Raw genomic sequence first — 12465 nt, 5'->3', positions numbered from 1 at the left:
GTACACAATAGCTTAATAGATGGTAGCATATATATATTAAAAGGGATTGTAGGTTGCGATAGGAATAGTTTCAAAAAGATTTGGTTAATTGAATTTTTTTTTGGAATATTCCTTATCCTTATCGTAACTGATTCGCAATATTTTTATTTTCTTATAGTTTTATTTCTGGAAAAAAATAATGCATTTAATTAAAAGCATAGACTAAACATATTTCAGTGGCAGAAATCTGTAAATACTTTAAAACTCCAAGGCCACCTCAAAAAATGCCCTTCAGTTTTAATAGTATTGATTTTGAAGTTTTTGTCTCTCCGACATTTTTTAGTTTCTCTTATTTTTCATATTTATTTTTATATTTAACTGAGTGAAAACTCATCCTCTAAATACAATCAGTGAAAATGGTATATATGTATAGAAATTTCTTAAACAGGGGACCCAAAAGTTTGAATTCATTTCTCATCAATCATTTATTAATTCCTAGTTGTTTTCAACTTAATCTCTTATATACTAAGTAATGCTCCGAATGGTGACAACAGATCTTATATATTAAAACAAAAGTCACAACTTTAATTCATGTGTGATTTTTTTAAGAATTAGACCTATCTTAGAAAGTCATGTTACATTTATTCTCTAACTATATCTTCATTATAACTTACTAAAATACTCCCTGTAATCGTAACTATAATGTCACATAAGCCTAAAAATCCGGTTTGGTTAACCAGCATACATTTTCGTCATCGTTAACACATTACAATGTCAATCTCATTAGAACCATCGCACCTAACATTATAAAAATATTCAGCCGGTTTGTTCAAAACATTTGATAAAAAAAAATATCATATTTTCACAATTCTGACCATGAATTTTACATACATTATAAATTCATTCATCTATCTAAAACTAGATTAATCATAAACCGGTTCGGACCAACATTATAAATATATATATGATAAATTTACATGTTTATAATAGATTTGTAGTGGGATACTTCCGGTTAACAAGTTTTGACCAACATTATACATATAAATTATAAAACTATACATACATATATCTAAAACCATACTAATCATTCGTAGTGTGCTCTGTTTCAAAACCGGCTGTTTTTTTTTTGCAAAGCAAGTATAATCAAAATTAAAAATATGTTTCAACAGAAATATTTCACTTTCCGAATATTCACTTTTTATTCCATAAGAAGTTCTCATATATTTAAACTGACCACACAAAATATTACAAAAGATACGATTATTTTCCAAACAATTTTGGCGTAAGGGTTACGACTTAGAATACTCTAAGGAGGAGATACTTTTAGCTGCTGTCCCGACGCAATGGTTACAGAATAGAGCCCTTATCTTCTCGCCCATATCTTCTCAGCTTAACGGCACAAGTTACCATGACGTATTGATCATTCACCATTTGTTCATCCATGTCAGTTCTGCTTCTGATGGTAGAGTAGCCATTACCTGATAAAGAGTCAAGAAAGTTAGTTTGACTCATGTGTGAGTTAATGATAACTCGTAGCTAAAGAACATGTCTAAAGATTATTAAAAAAATTGTACAGAATAGATTAGATTATCTATTTCAGAGCCCATGTATGGACAATTGTATTACATCTGTTAAGAAAATGCTTTGTACCAAAGGTATTATTACTGCGTTGATTGGTTAAGTTCCTTTGTCACCTTCCACAAACTTTGACGTACACAAACGAATCAGTAACACACATATGGTTAAGTTCCTTTGTCACCTTCTTCATTCTCCATGTAACCTGTGTATTCATTATTAGCTCGACCAGCTTTAAAGCCAACAGGATAATGGTAACAATGTTTAAGACTTTTAAAAACAAAGAAGATAATTAAACAAAAACTCAACACAAAGGCATTAGGTGTTGTTCACATGACTAGAGTTCAAATCTGTCTTGTATATTAAGGATCACCATCTATCCTATGCAGTGTCACTGAATATTAAACCTTAATTCAAGAACATGGTTAAAATTCAGAGACCCAAGTTTCACGTAATTTTCAAGGTATATGATATTTTTCTCAACTCATCGGATCACAGATATCTTGCATATTACTGAGATTTCTAAATTTAAAAGATAAAGTCTTTAAAGGATCTTAATTTTCAAAAATTAAATGTAAATATTTTTGCTAATTTCGTAATTAATTTTGAAATATTATTATACATTAATATATTTAGTTATCATCTATAAAATAAAAATAAAAATTATATCCTATTTATTATCTTTTATATAATTATAATCAATCATATTAAAATAAAATTATTATATTGAACTAAATATGGTAATATTATTTTAAATTAATAAATTTATATAATATTTTTCATAATTATAAATATCTATGTTCAAAAATATAATACGTTGGTAAGATGGTTAAGGAAACTATATAATACATGTATAAATATTAACATGTATTTCATTAAAGCTAATAATATAAAATATTTGTGACTACTTAAATCATGATATCTTTTCATTTTAAATATATATATATATATATTTAAAGTTTATTCTAACAAATCGGTTGATAAATATTTTAACAATATTTTAATTTTCAAAAAGTTTATATAAATATTTCCACTAATTTTGTAATTAAAAATGGACTATTATTATGCATTAATATATATTCAATTATCGTTTATAAAATGATAAATTCTATATTTTTACCTATTTTATAATCATATTCAGTCATATTAAAATAAAACTATTATGTTGAGAAAAAAAGATAAATTTATATTAAATTGATAAATTTGCTTTCATAAATATAAAATATTCTTTTTAAAAATATAATACGATGACAAAACGACTTAACATTAGCAAACTATATATACTACATGTGTGAAATTAATATTTTTCTTTATAAAATAATATATTATCTAAATGAATAAAAGAAAATAAATATTGCAAAAAGGAAATCCAACTTTGAAAAGTGGGTCAGAATTTAGCATAAATTAAATAAAAAATAATTTTCAAATATGTTATTTTATGCATATATAATTTTTTTAATAACTAAATGCAAATGCATTAAGATAAATATATAATAAGAACCAACAAATACATAAGACGGTTTTAAACAATTGATTAACTACAACATATAAAGTATAAATTATTAAATTATTGTATCTGAAATAGTTATATAAACATTAATATATTATTAACTTTTTAAAAAATGTATACTATTAATGATCTAAAATAAATATCTACATATATATAACTGCAAACAAATACCCGCGGGGTTGCGCAAATCGAGATCTAGTTTGATATTAAAAGCGATATAAAATTTAAGTGAGGGACAGTGCAACTACGGTTCGTGCGGAATTAGAGTGTGGTACGGTACAACTGCGGTTTTAAGTAAAAATGCGGTATAATATTGTTTGATTGATGACAATATATATTTGCGGTATTCAGTAATAAATTAATTAATTAAATAATAATAATATACAACATACAATATAGTTAAATAATATAAATATTAAATTAACATAATAAACATATTTTAAATAAAAATATTTGATTGGCAAAAAATATTTTACTGTATAAATAAATTAATATTAACATTTGACTAAAAATGAAAGTAAATTGCCACAAATACCACATTCATAGTATCATTTTTCATGTTTACACTAACCATTTTTACCTTCACTTTCAATGAATGGTACAAAAAAATTTATACTCCTAGAGTTAACTAATTTAAACTTAGGGTTTAGAGTTGAGAGGTGGAGTAGAGTTTTTGGAATATGAAATTTAGGATTCTAATAAATATATAAGTAAATACTTAAAAATTATATTAAAAAAATTAAAAATAGTTTCAAACATAATTTTTGAGTTTCAAAAAGAAATTTTGAATCCAAAGTATTTTTTATAAAAAAGTTATAAATTCTAGTATAAACTAATTATGTACAATATGATATGCATATACATTCATACACGTGTCTTGGTATATATTTCTTCTCGAATGGAAAGTCAAAAAAAATATGTGCAGATTATTTTACCATCGTTTTTTATTTTTATTGTTAAAAAGTAAATTTATTGTGTGTGCGTTTTTTTTTAAAACGCATGTATTTGAATGCTTGTGCTAGTGACATTTATTAGTTACTAGTGGTTTCCCGGCGCTACACGCTGAATTTTTATAATAATTTAAATAGATAGTTTAGATATTAAAATGTATTTTAGTGAATTTATCAAATTTTATTATCATTTAAAAAAAACTATTTGTCAAAATTATAAAACTATTTTTATTTTAGGTTTAATTCCTACATCATTGATTATGAGGTTTAGAAAACCTCAAAACCAATGGTTGGCAAGCTTTTTGGAAGAAGTTCTTGGTCGACATGATGTACATTAGAGGTACGTTAGTCTCTACCCAAACTTCCCTAACCAACAAAGCTTCTCAACCAACGATATGGAGCCAGCTCACATTGCAGCTAAAGACAACGCGGTGAAACACAACAAAACCGACTTCGAAGTTCCTTTGTTTATGGCTGATTTTAGAAACTTCTTACCGAACCTGAAACTTCCTCTTGTTTCAAAGCTTCCATCACTCAACCTCTTTAACGTTCCGGTTTCTCTCAAAGGTCTTAAACCTGCAGGTGCTAAGCTTGGTCAAGACGTTCTTCTTTGCAACAATGTCTCTGAGATTGTTGCTGTTAATCATCAGACAGGTTTACCAGCTAGGTGCATGAAGTTCTGAAAATAGTTCGTTTTAACGGATGATTATTTGTTTCTCTTTAAGTATATGATTAAAGGCTTAAATATATATATGTAAAACACAATGAAAATTTGATCAAAAAAGAGACAAGACACTTCCACAACAACAACAAAAAGAGTGTTGTCTATAATGTAAATTTGATTAGCCTTTACTAATACATTCATCAGAGATGAGACTACACAAACGACCAGTTTACAAAGGAGGAAGCAAGACAATGCAAATTATTATTATTGTCATTATCGGATACAGCAAACACTTTCCAAGCAACAACTTGTTCATAAGTGACATGTCCCCCATTGTAGACAAACAGATTCCTGAAGGCAAGCACGCAAATCCCTGTAGAGACAAGACTAATGAGTCGAAGACATTATCTTAGGACCGTAAGGGTTTGTTTTGTTTCTTTTTTACCTGTTGTATTAGCTTGGCAAAGTCTGAGCAGAGAGCCTTTCGACCAGATTAATCAAAGACCTTTTCCAGTGCAATGTCTTGTAAGGTACAAGCGTTGTCCCTAGCATGTCTAAACCAGCTTGGTTCGCGAACATAAACACTGGTTGAGGCTGCAAACATAACATAGACTATATTAAACCAAGCACGGTTAAAAAGTTTATAACTACCCTATGGACACTCTGACTCACCTTTAAAGAGCAACACAAGATGGCATCTTGGTGATTCCATATAAGTTTTAACAGAGTCTTGCTTCCAAGAGAGACAATCGTTTACTAACTCCGAGCCTAAGTGGTGACTGTAACAACAAACATTAAACTTAAGACATCATCATTAGTTAGCTCGAGGTTTGTAATGAAAGAAAGAAAACTCACGTGTAACTTTAGGAGATCCACTGGGCAAGGGTAACGGCTTCTGAGATCTGGGGACAACTTGGAGCCAACACCCGGTCTGTAAACTTCAAATGATCTGAAATGAATATTTCAGAGCATCAGATTCTTAAGCGTACAGCCATTCTTTTTCCCCACCACAATGACATATTAATCATAGATTACAGATAATATATTATCAACAACAATAAAGATTTTACCTTAGGATTAGAAGCAATGCCACCAAATGTGCTGAAAGTATCATACACGATCTATTCATCCACATCCTGTAAAAGCAAAACCTAATCAGCTGTTGTAATGAAATACCAATATTTCACAATATAGTTACCACCATATATCATATATACGTACGGGGTCAAGGTTTCCAATGAAAAGATTAGTACCAACATCGAAGGTCTTCCTATCTTGAGAGCCCTAATTCAATTACAACAGGAGAAAAAATAAATATTAGAAAACCCCTAAGAGGAGCAATTAAATACGTGTCTGCACCAAAACTCGCAAGAATCCATTTAAATACGCGTCTTCACAGTTTTCCTAAGACTATCGTGTCTGATTGAGATCGAATATTTTTGAGCAATTTTTGGAAGGAGTTATTTCGTCTCTTGGGGACTAAGCTGAAGTATAGTACCGCTTTTCACCCCCAGGCGGATGGACAATTGGAGGTACTGAACCGCTGTATGAAGACCTACCTATGCTGCTTTGCATCAGACCATCCTAAGACTTGGTGCAAGTTTCTGCCTTGGTCTGAGCTGTGGTATAACACGTCTTTCCACACGGCCCTGAAAGCAACTCCGTTTCAGGTTGTCTATGGACGTGATACTCCACAGCTGGTGCGTTTTGAAGACGGTTCCACACGAAACTTTGAGTTGGAGTCTGCACTGAAGGAGCGTGATGCAATATTGGCTCAGATTCGTCTTCATTTGGCTAGAGCTCAATCTTTGATGAAATCTCAGGCAGACAAACATAGGAGAGATGTTCAGTTTGCCGTGGGTGATATTGTCTATCTAAAGTTGAAGCCATTTCGTCAAAACACAGTGGTTAAGCGCTACTGTCAGAAGCTGGCTGCTAAGTACTTTGGTCCTTATGAGATTACCGAGCGTGTGGGTAAAGTTGCTTATCGCTTAGTTTACCCGCAGAGTCTAAGATCCATCATGTCTTTCATATTTCCCAATTGAAGGCTGCTTTGGGTTAGGACCAAGTGCTTCAGAGAATTCCTCCGACGTGTACGGATTTGGAGAACATTATGGTGGAACCAGAAGAAGTGCTCGCTTCTCGTGTACGAGAGGATGGTGGTGTGGAATTGTTAGTGCGTTGAAGGATTTCGTTGGAGCATGATAATTCTTGGATGTGTTTGGATGAGTTTGTGAGTCATTTTCCAGACTACAAGCTTGAGGGCAAGCTTGCTCTCGGAGTATTGATAGGTACAAGCATACGTATGAGAGGAGGAGACTTAAGAAGAGTGGAAGCTCGAAGTGCAATAAAGAAGCTTGAAGTTTTACAGATACAAATTAAGTCATGTGCTTGTACATGAGAAAAGATATAAATACTAGCTAAGAGTCTATTAGACGGTTATCGAGATATTGCAATCGTATCTACTCAGGTGATACAGTAGTTGAGGATTCAGGTGATAGAATCCTCCATTGTTGTAATTCTTGAGCTGATTCATCAAGAAAACGAGTATTTCCTGTAGATACGATCTTTGATGTTATCATAGGCATTGGTCCTAAGTCATATCATTTATCTTTGTTACAGGGACAAGGTGAAAGCAAAGCCTCAAAAGAAACAAGTCCATGAAACATCTGAAGATGATACTCAGTCTTCTAAGTATTTGTTTCACCTTTATATTTTTACCACCTCTTCTTTCCTGTGGCCTTTCTACATGTTGGCTCTCTTTTATAGCATTTATGTTAATTATAAAACTTTATGGTTTCTTAGTAACCCGCAAGCAGATGATAGCAAACCTTGCAAAGTTGGTGCATTTCCAAATTATAGGTTCAGTTTCAAATGCGACCAACGTGCTGAGAAGAGAAGAGAGGTTTGTGTTTCTATCCACTTGATTGTCCTCTCTTCAGAAACATGTTTTAAAGTAATCATATCTCTGTTTACGTATGGTGCAAGCTTGAGGAAACGAGTCACGCAAAAGAAGAAGAGATTAATAACATGCAAGCCAAGTCCAAGGTTGTCTTCTTAAACCCTCTTCTTTTTCATAGTGTTCTCCATCTACTTTTTTATATACCCAACACTCTTGGTACTTTTGCAGGAAACACAACAAATGAGCTTAGGAAGCTAAGGAAGAGCTTGAACTTCAAAGCCACACCGATGCCTAGCTTTTATCAATAACCTCTGCCTCCAAAAACAGAGTTAAAGAAGGTACTTATGCTCTCTTCTCAACCATGATCTCACCTTGTAACGAAGTACTAGTTCTCATTGTTATTTACTTCCAAATAGATACCACCAACAAGACCAAAATCTCCAAATCGGGCGAAAAAAAGACTGAATCTGAAGGAACTCAAACTCCTCGCCTCGCTAGACTGAGCCTAGATGAGAAAGCTTCTAAAGATAACTCAACTTCCAAGGGAATTGTGCCAACAGTTGATCACAAGAAGCAACTGTTGCGCCAGTCACTTCCAAGATTGCCATCTCAGAAACAACTCTCCCTGATGGAAAAGCCGTGACAACATCAGCAAAGTTTAAACCTGAAAAAACGAAACCTGAAAAAGATGCAGAAACTTCACATCTCACAGAAGAGGAAGCACAAGTGACTGTATCATCATCTAATGATAATGTAGAAGGCTCAGATGAGACTGTATCTTCAAGGATGGATGAAGAAAGAGCCGAGTCCATTGAGGTATCTGAAATAGTTGCTGTTGAGCACTAAGATATACTATTACACTCTCAAGACTCATCTTGCATTAATTAATGAGGAGGACAAGAGGAAAAGAAACCGTATGATATTTATATTTATATAATATCTTGGACCAAAACTTTATCTGAGAAGAAATGGGTAAAAAGTGTGAAAGGAATCATATGGGTTTGGTTCTAAAGGTTGCTGCTTTCAAATATTTCTATGTTTGATGGTGATGTTGCTTTAAGTTGTTGTTTTCATGTCAAAGATCTTCTCTTTTCTTTTTGAAAAATTTACTCTAAGAAGAGTTGATTACATCATAGGACACTTTTTATCTTTCCTTTACAATGAGAGACACTTCTCACATGTAAGACACATTTTGGTGAGACCAACATATTATTTGGACAATTATACCCTTATTGCAAAGAAGAAGTGTTCGCCGGGAATTTGTTGTACTTTGTTGTGCTTTAAGTGAGTTTCTTTTGAGACATTTTTCTTTTATAAATCCTATGAGACATTTAAGTTTGTGGGTTAATATATAATTTTTTTATTTATCACATTAAATTATAAACTTTTTTCTTTATATTACAACATTCACTTTTGATATATTTTTTAATATTTGAATATTTATAAAAAAATATGTGGACATGGACGATACAATGTGGATGTAAAAAATTTGAACACCGATGGAAAAGGTGCAAAAGAAAAATATATGAACATGTTTGTATGACTATGTCCATAATGTTTGTGGGATGGCTATTTGTGAAAGTAGGCATAGACATAGACGATAGAAGTGTGGACGTCAAAAATGTAAGATTACACAATTACAATGTACACAATTCTCACATCCACATATTTTTGATAATGTAGAAGGCTCAGATGAGATTGTATCTTCAAGGATGGATGAAGAAAGAGCCGAGTCCATTGAGGTATCTGAAGTAGTTGCTGTTGAGCACTAAGATATACTATTACACTCTCAAGACTCATCTTGCATTAATTAATGAGGAGGACAAGAGGATACTTCGAGTAACTTCACAAATCAATATTATCTATAGTGTACATTGTAATTGTGTAATCTTACATATTGAGGTATTTGTGATCAAATCACTATATTGGATTCAATCTCGAGTAACTTCTATAGATCCAAGTAGGAAGTTGACTAATGGTATAGTACAAATGTACAAAGAAGTTTGGAGTTTCATCGCATGGAGGATTGGATTTGTAAGGTTCAGAAGAAAATTTCTTGAAATTTTAATTCTATTATATTTTATTTTAAATTTGCATTTGGTTGTATTTTTATTATTTTATGTGTAATGTTACATTTTATATAAATAAAATAATTGTTGAAAAAAACTGCAAGCATAAAAGCAACTTTTTACCCTAGAAATGGACAAAAAACTAATTGCAATGGCTGTTGATTATTATCAGTGAGTAGACAAATGTTCGATCCAATTAATCTCCTAGCGGTTATGACGATGGCTATCATAATAACATTGGGGAAAGCGGTTTCTTATGTCTCCAATCTATTGATGCAGGTCCAATTCATGTGAAGCCGTTTGCAGATCTGAGACTAGGAGGTACCATTATTATACACCTTTCAAATCAAATAGTTTATGATGTCTCATTAGGAGATTTCTTGTTTAGTAAACCAAAACTTTCAAGTTTCTGGTATTTTCCTCCAATATTGGAGTTGATTCATTGTTGGTTCATCACCGAGTTGCACCTGTGTTATGGCCGAGCCTGTTATTTCCGTGAAGAGTGTTTTGACTTTTCATGATGTTAGTGTGTTTTGACTTTTCATGATGCTCGTGTTCAACAATTCCAACCAGTGGGAGGGATTAAGTATAGATTCCAAATAAATATGTTGTCTTTCGATCAAGGAATTTAGGATCCGGGTCTAGCACATTCACGGAGAATGGAAGAATCAATACAAAAGATATGTATTTCTTGGTTTCAAAGCAAAAGAATTTCAATGCCATAGACAGTTACAACAAAACATGTTATCTCCTGCAGCACGGATTGCGATGTAACATATGGTTTGCATCCAATGATCTTTTTAGAGAAAAACAGTTTTTACTCACAAGAATTGAGAGCCATAAGAAAGATCGTAAAATACCAAAAACGAATTGGAAAAAAGTTAGCGAATCAGCCTATCCTACGAAGGCGTTAGGAAGCATCGTATTACTGTTGTCTCTATTAAAAGTTCTTCTTAACAACATGTTAATTGTAATTTATGTTTCATGTAATATGTTACATTGATTTGATATCCATAAAGATATGCTGTTATAAAAAAAAATTGACAAAAAAACTGTTTGGATGCAGTTTTCGGCGGCCACCGTCTGTCGTACTACGTCGTAGCCACTCCGACATCTCTATGTCGTAGCCACTCCGACAAGTCAAACTTTTATGACTTTCAATCTGTCGACGGCCAATACCCCACCATATACACCCATTATATCTCTTCCTACAAGCCTTCTCCTATTTTTCTGACGAGCCTCTGCATGCAAGGCCCTAATCCAAAATTAAAATGTGCATTTTAATCAGCTGGGTGATTTAAAAAAAAAAATTAATTGACAAATTTAGCTGTAAAAAATGAAACACGTTATGCCCTACGCGGTCGCTTAGGTTGCTTCCGCAGCGGGCCGGCCCTGTACATTTCGGCTCCAGAAACGGTATGAGGATGGCTCGTGTCTCGTAGCCGGGTACTACGTTTTTAATCCACCCTTCGTCTTTTTAGATATGCATATATATTTTCTCATTGGAGTCAATGCTTTAATTTGTAATTTGATTCCATATCATGTATTCTAGTTGAAGATTATCTGTGTGGTTACTGATTACGCTGTATGTGGACAATTCTTTGGCTTTTGAGTAGTTGCTTTGAATTTTGTGCATGTTTTTGACATTTTGCTTTATTGATGTTAGAATTGTGCATTGTATGTCCTGTGAAAGTTGTTAATTCTGAATTTGGTAAAAGTTTTTCAAGCGTTGATGATCATGTCATCTAGTTAACTGAGACTTTTGTTGTCCAAGGTAAAGCAATGCATTTTCTTTGTATGTGAAGGAAGAGCTAGAAACTTGACCGGAACAGAAGACGAGAACTAGGACATGGCTGAAAAATGTAAGGAAAATGCGGGCAGATTGTACAAGTCCGTACTATGTTCTTGGCTGGCTCTTCTTAGGTAGCCAGCACGAATATTCTTCTCTATGAAGATGAGCTCAGCAAGTATAAAGAGAACTTTAATAGGCCCGAGATAACGGAGCTTATATTTACTTTTGTGGGCTTAAATGGATTATGCCTTGGAATCACGATACGTTTAAGATAGTTGCATAGGAGATACGTGAGAATTGGGACTTGAAGCTTTCTTAACTTCATTACTTTTTCTTTCACGTAATCACTAAAAAAATTAGGGTGGACATTCAGACATCTATTCGAATTGGGTTTAGATTTATTTGATTAAGCTATCTGTTTGATTTTGGTTCAGATCTATTTTGATTTTGGGTTTATGAAATTAGATATTTAAGCTTCATTCAGCTATTTCAATATTTTGGTTCAGCTTCGATTCAGATTTTTGCGGGTTCAGTTTGAGTTCGAATATCTATTTAAAATTATATAAAAAATCAAAAATTTAATATAACTTAAATCTAAATATAAAAATAAAATACATTATATAAATTTGAATATCTTGTAGTAAATATATGAAATAAACATGAAATGAGTTATTTTTAGCTACTTGCATAGAGAACTAATAAGTATTTTGGCGTTATGAGTATTTTGAATATTTTATCTATTTTCAAATATTTTAGATAATTTTGATTATTTTTGAGCATGTTGGATAGTTTTAGTACATTTGACTAAACAAAATTCATATATTTAAATATATAATTCTATTGAGTTATTTTGAATACCCGAAATATTTCGGTATGGATCGGATTTATATCCGGTTCTTCATATACCAAAATTTTGAATCCGTTTGGATTTTTTACCAGCTTCGGCTCAAATTCAATATATATATATATATATATATATATATATATATATATATATATTGATCATATTCAGATATTTTTGTTT

The 12465-nt window shown here is 32.0% G+C and overlaps 1 long non-coding RNA gene across 2 annotated transcripts; it reads right to left on the bottom strand.

Annotated features, from left to right (window-relative positions):
* Positions 1 to 4746: 4746 nt before the first annotated feature.
* Positions 4747 to 6056, bottom strand: LOC117127218. Of its 2 annotated transcripts, none has more exons than XR_004450059.1 (6): positions 5900 to 6056; positions 5749 to 5814; positions 5534 to 5627; positions 5351 to 5457; positions 5124 to 5272; positions 4747 to 5051 (listed from the first exon to the last, which is right to left on the bottom strand). It is a non-coding gene; the product is annotated as an uncharacterized LOC117127218 (long non-coding RNA). The 2 variants fall into 2 exon arrangements; XR_004450060.1 differs by having other exon boundaries at positions 5932 to 6056.
* Positions 6057 to 12465: the final 6409 nt, after the last annotated feature.

This window comes from Brassica rapa, chromosome A08, assembly GCF_000309985.2.
Source record: "Brassica rapa cultivar Chiifu-401-42 chromosome A08, CAAS_Brap_v3.01, whole genome shotgun sequence".
In the NCBI taxonomy this organism is placed as follows: Eukaryota; Viridiplantae; Streptophyta; class Magnoliopsida; order Brassicales; family Brassicaceae; genus Brassica; species Brassica rapa.
This window is presented reverse-complemented; position numbering and strand designations above follow the sequence as displayed.